Raw genomic sequence first — 6,938 nt, 5'->3', positions numbered from 1 at the left:
ACGATAGTAAGACATACTAAAATTAATCCTGAAACTAGCTTGATAATAACACACCAAAATGTATAGAATATGATTTCATTGAAGCTGAAAAAAAAAAAAAAAAGAATTGAAATGAACGTATTATTAGATAAAAAAAATTACATGATAGTACTATTTCACCCATAATTCATCAAAAATTTGAGAAGTATCAGAGGAGGTGAAAAACAATAAGGATAGCGAGATCCTTCTCATGAGCGAGATCCTCATTGTTTTTCACCCATTAAAATGAACGTATTATTAGATAAATAAAATTACATAACAGTACTATTTCACCCATAATTCATAAAAAATTTGAGAAGTATCAGAGGAGGTAAAAAACAATGAGGGAGCGAGATCCTCCTCATGAGCGAGATCCTCATTGTTTTTCACCCATTGAAATGAACTTATTATTAGATAAAAAAAATTACATAATAGTACTATTTCACCCATAATTCATAAAAAAATTGAGAAGTATCAGATTAAAAAATATAATGTCGCCAACCATTAAGAAAAAAATTTATGAACTAGTATTTCAAAAAAAATGCGACTAATAATTAACATATAACATATTTCTATAAAAAAAAAAATAAAAAAAAAATAAGTCCTAAAAAGAAGGGAGATACTCTAATTCTCAAAATAACAAACCTCCTCAAACTAATTAGAAATGATTTGTGCAATTAGTTTGGACCCCACAAGAAACACAAAATAATGATAGTTAGATTAGAAATAAAATAAAAAAAATTGAACTAAGAAGTAACCAACAAAAAAAATAAATTGAACTAAAGAGTAACCAACAAAAGCATACATTTTTTAGTGGAGAAAGACAGTGAAAATATGAAACGTGGAAAAATACAGTGGAAATATAAAATGTATGAGTGAGAAGTCATCTATAAATAAAAGAGGGAGAAAGAAGTGGTTGTTGGAGAGAGTTATGTGCATTTATTAAAGAGTGAAATTAATTTAACCTCATTAATTAAAGAGTGAATTTAATTTGAGTATTAGTTGAAAGTAAGTAGCAGTCACGTTGGTAGTAAAAAGTAAATACAAATAGTAAAGTCAAGTAAATAGAATTAACATATTTCCATAAAAAAAAAAAAAAAACAATGAGAATCTCGCTCATGAGGATCTTCATGAGCGAGATCCTCATCACAAAATTAGTGAGATTCGGCCCACATTTCTAGCGAGATTTCCTTCTAGAGCGAGATCCTCATCACAAAATTAACGAGATTCGGCCCACATTTTTAGCGAGATTTCCTTCTAGAGCAAGATCCTCATCACAAAATTAGCGAGATTCAGCCTACATTCTAGCGAGATTTCCTTCTAGAGCGAGATCCTCATCACAAAATTAGCGAGATTTAACCTACATTTCTAGCGAGATTTCCTTCTAGAGCGAGATCCTCATCACAGAATTAGAGAGATTCAACCCACATTTCTAGCGAGATTTCCTTCCAGAGCGAGATCCTCATCACACAATTAGCGAGATTCAGCCCACATTTCTAGCGAGATTTCCTTCTAAAGTGAGATCCTCATCACAAAATTAGCGAGATTCAGCCCACATTTCTAGCGAGATTTCCTTCTAGAGTGAGATCCTCATCATAAAATTAGCGAGATTCANAAAATTAGCGAGATTCAGCCCACATTTCTAGCGAGATTTCCTTCCAGAGCGAGATCCTCATCACAAAATTAGCGAGATTCAACCCACATTTCTAGCGAGGTTTCCTTCTAGAGCGAGATCCTCATCACAAAATTAGCGAGATTTCACTTGTCCAGGGTTGAAGTATTGACTTATGTACAACCCTTTATACATATTGTTTCCAAGTTTTTCTTTGTTTTTCGAGTTATGTATGTCGAAACTTCAACCTAGGACAACCCTAATATACATATTGTTTCCAAGTTTTTCTTTGTTTGTCGAGTTCTCAATGTTCGACCTCTACATTAATCCAATTCTTAACCCTCGACTTCTAGCAAAACAAAAATATTTCTCTAATATAAAAGGTCTAATATTTCTCTAATATAATAAGTTTTGAAAACAACTATATTAATATAAAAAAGTCCTAGTTTTGAGGAGATAAAAAAGGAGAGTTTTGGGTGGGTAAAAAAGGGGATTTTAATAACCCATAGGTTTTCTTTATGGGCTTAACAAACATGGGTAATAAATACCCACTCAACTCAACTCATACCCATTTTTCAAACACCCCTTAGAGTTTTATTTATTGAAGACCGTTTTGTTCTCTTTATATCGTTTTGTTCTATTTACCGTTTGTTCAATTTTAGTCCGTATACTTTTAAATGTTTAATTTTAATTTACGTACTTTTTATTGTAAATGTAATATTATAGATATCCATAACTTATTTATGTTACGACAAATCTATAACCTTCATAGGTTATCCAATCTCATAACCTCCCCCATTAACTTTTACCTTGTAACATATACTCTAGATAGGGTTATAAGGTGTCTTTGTAGAGGGTACCACAATTGAGTTCATATTAACTCTCTACTTTTTCTCTTCTACTTTTCTCTCGTCTTGCTTTCATTGTTATTTTATTGTTCATATTCTTCTTATTTCATCAAACGTTATCAACATGAGTCTACCACTTGGGAGATTTTGCTAATATTTGAGTTGATTCATTAGAATACCAAGAACGATAAAAATCCTACATATTATTGAAGTATTTAAAACTAAAGTTCAAAGAAGGTGAATGAGTACTCTATTTAAACCACATATGTTATTTATGTGTTTGTGAATTGATTGTTAAGATATATTTGATATTAGATTTTACATTTGATTAGATCAAATTGTAAACTTGATATGAGTAGTATGTGAGCATTGAAACTAAAATCCTTATGCATGAGTCCAAACTTGTGTCTTAAAGTACATGCGAGTTTTCAGCTTTTTTTCCCACTTTGAGATTATAATTAATCTTTAGTTGCTTATTATGCAATTGAGTTAGGAAATTAAAAGAGATGGGATTTTGTAGGTAAGAGATTTAGACAAAACTTATGAGTTGTTGTGTAGACCTCTCTCTAATATATATCATATGCACACAATGCATTTCCAAGTACACTGAATTATATCCTCAATTCAATTTGTTATTTTACCAACTGTTTGTATACATATAATTGTAGACATCCTCATCGTATTTTCAATCTCCGCCTTTTTAAATTCAATTTGATTTTTAGTAAATACTGCAAGAGACATTTGTAGCACTTTTGTTAGGCACTGATATCATAGTTTTGTCGATGACTTGCATATCCATATTTTATCAATGCTTTTATTGGGATAACATTCAATGTGTGTAATATGTTATAGCTTTATTCCTTTGCTAGAAGGTAGATTCTTTTATTTGTTCTTATCATGTTTATGATATCATAAATGTCACAACTGATGTTATAAATCATGCATGCATCAATTTTTTTATATAATCACTACAAGAATTTTGATTTTTCCTGATGAAACTTTTTCCGATGCAAGAAAAAGCGCCGGTTCATCTCATTTCCCCCGACGGTACAATGGCGGAGTCGGGAGAAAACTCAATCCCAACGGATCATTTACTAGTGTCGGGACTGTCTCTTATACACATCTAGATGTGTATAAGAGACAGTGTCGGGATAACCAATGTATCCCGACGGTCTACAAACCAACCGTCGGGCTTGTTGAACTATCCCGATGGGCCCAGGATCATCGGGAGATGTTTAGTCTTTAAAAAAATGGGGAAACTATAGTTTTATGTTCTCTCGATCGTCGGAGAAACACTGTCGGTGTGAAGTCCCTTTGCCCGACGATTCCGGACCATCAGGAGGTTGCAAAATAGAAAATTAAAAAAAGTTATAGGAAATTATCAAATTCTCCCAACGGTGCTCGAGCGACTGTCGGGAGTAGTTTTATATTTTTTTTTAAAAAAGAAATATAAATAAAAAAATTTATGAAAAATTGTCAAGTTTTGACCGATGGTATGCAAGAAACCTTGGGGACAATATTGCGTTTTCCTGACGGTATTTGAACGACCGTCAGGAGTTTGTATTTCGACCGACGGTATTTGAGCGACTGTCGGGTGATCATTATTACAATAAAAAATTTATGAAAAATTGTGAAGTTAAGCCGACAATGGTGTAAGAAGACTGTTGGGATTTGGTTGAGTTATCCGCATACCATCAGGAGTTTGTATTTTGGCAGACGGTGGTTGATCGACCGTCGACCGATGGATATTAAATTAGAAACTAGGTGGGAAGTTGTGAAATTATCCCGATGGTGGTGTCAGAATACTGTCGGGATAAGGTTGTGTTAGCCCGACGGGACGCATGTCACCGTCGGGAGTTCGGAATTTTGATCGAGGGTGTTCGATTTACCGTCAGGGATATGGGCCTTTATCTTGACGGTTTACGAAACAACCGTCGGAAGAAGTTCGTTAAAAACCCTCGCCCACAATTTCTTCTTTTCCTTCTTCCATTTTTCTCTTCTCTCCTTCGTTCTTTCATCTCCGAAACCCACAGGCGTCCAATTTCTTCTCCTTCGCTCACCGTCTGCTCGCCGTCCGATTTTGGTAACATATCCCCCTTCGCCCCTTTTTCTTTTTCGTTGGTAACATATTTATACTCTTATACTTAGATTTCTGACTTTATATTTGCTTGTTCTAGGTCAATTTCAGTTTGTAGTCTTGAGGTTTTGAGGCGTTAGATGGATGCAAAGTGGTCAGAGTTTTAGTTATTTGTTTGTTCTGGGTAAATTTGTGGTAATTTTGAGGTTTTGAGGCGTTAGATGGAAGAAAAAAATGTTAAACTAAAATGATGTTAACTACAAGCTGCTGTTAGGTTACAACATCTTCTCAACGCATATCCAATCTTAGAGATAGGTTTTGAAAAGTGATAATAAATATATTAAGAAACTTGTAAAAGATAATGAAGAAAAGTTTATAAAATCAGCCAATTTATAAACAACAAAGCTTTTATAGATTCCGTGGTAAAAAACAGAAAAAGTTTTTTTTTTCTTTTTTACTTCAGTGACCAAAGAAATTTAACATATACTTTGTTTGACTTGTTTTGGTAATATTATTTATTTGACTTGAATCTTTGATTTAAAAGTAAATAATTTTGCCATTAATTTTTATCTACATAAATACCCACCTTGTCTATAGTACATATGGGTTTTCTTTTCTTTTTCTTTTTCTTTTTTAATTTGTTTTTTAATACGTATGGTTATTGTAATGCATATAAATGCATTAATACACGTATTTGAAGTCAAATTATCAACATGTAAAATAACTTTCACTCTATTCTATATATAAAAATGCATCCATTACCATCTTAAAAATGGATGATTTGATCCCCTACTTCAAGATCGTTCAACTAAAAAAAGAAAACAACAAAACAGTCTTTTTAACAACAAAATAATCTATAATATCTTGACCATTTGAATTATACTTAAGACATGTTGGTTCAATATAAAATGTGGCATGAGTTATTTTGTTTCATTTTTAATTTAACATTATAGTTTAACTTTTTATTTAGGTGATTTTGAGTTGATTATAAATAGAATCTAGTAAAAATAGCTGCCAAAAAAAGTCTAAAATGATGCACTTATGGTTTAAATGTATACAATTATTAGTTTTGGCTTTTTTTTTTCTTTTTTTAATAATAAAATTATTCCTATTATTATTTTATTTAACCCCAAAATTTTGGAATATAAATCAATATTTGTCCAAAATATTGTAATAAACATGTCATTGTCATGTATGTGTCTTGGATTTGTAAAAATTGATTTGTTACTGTATCTATGTTTCTTAGATGACTCATATATTTGTTTTGAGATTTTGATTTCTAGAGTTATTGCAAAATTCTAACGTTTATGGCTTCAAGCTCAATATGTCAAAATGTGTTTGACACGAATGGAAAATTACACATTATTAGCATTTGAATGTGAATGATATGGGCAGTACCACAAAATTTCATTGGGGGAGGTGTAAAATTGTACATTCCAAATTCTAAAACCTATCGTCTTCAAATTTTGAAAATTTGGGGGCAAAATTAGGAAGAAAATTTAATAGTTTCAATTAGTTTAGAAACTACAATCTAGTTGTTGGCACACAACCTACCCTCCATTAAAGGGTTCACTATCCTAAAATTTCCTCTAGTGGGGTTGAAAGACATAAAATAAGAAGTTTTTAGGTTTCATAGACCTTTTGTTTTGTTTTTTTTTTTTTTTTGTATTATATTATTAAAATTACAGCTTATTATTTAAATCATATTGGTTCAACTTATCGCATATGTTATTAAGAATGGATAAAGAAAGGATTAAGATTAGGAACAAGTTATCAACTCAGTATGCAGAAGGAGTATATCGATTCATTGAAATTGCAAAACTTCATGTTAATAACCCGGGAAAAACAAGATGTCCATGTAGAAAATATATGAATGCAAGGTGGGAGCCAATAGATGGAGTTAGAACGAAATTTATTCATTAATAGAATTTCTCCATTGTATCGTCAATGGGTATATCATGGAGATCGAGTCGACTTGTCTAGGGGATACGAGAGTCGTGCATCTCAATCGACACATGATGATGGATTAAGTACAACAGAGATGAATGATATAGATGAAAAAAAATAAATTTTGAATATTATAAATGATCTACAATGTCCAATTGCCAATGTAAATAAAGAAGAAAACGAGGATGAGATGCACACCAATGCCCAAGAAAGAAATAACAATTCAAGCTTATTTGAAAATTTAATAAATGAAGCACACAACCAGTTATACCCTGGTTGCACAAATTTCTCTTCATTGTTGTTCTTTGTGAAGTTGATGCATATTAAGGTTCTTAACGGTTAGACTAACAAGTCGTTTGATTTGTTACTTGAATTGTTAAAAGAAGCATTTCCCATTGGAGCAACTATATCTAGTTCATTTTATGAAACTAAAAGA

This window comes from Benincasa hispida, chromosome 1, assembly GCF_009727055.1.
Source record: "Benincasa hispida cultivar B227 chromosome 1, ASM972705v1, whole genome shotgun sequence".
NCBI lineage: Eukaryota > Viridiplantae > Streptophyta > Magnoliopsida > Cucurbitales > Cucurbitaceae > Benincasa > Benincasa hispida.
This window is presented reverse-complemented; position numbering follows the sequence as displayed.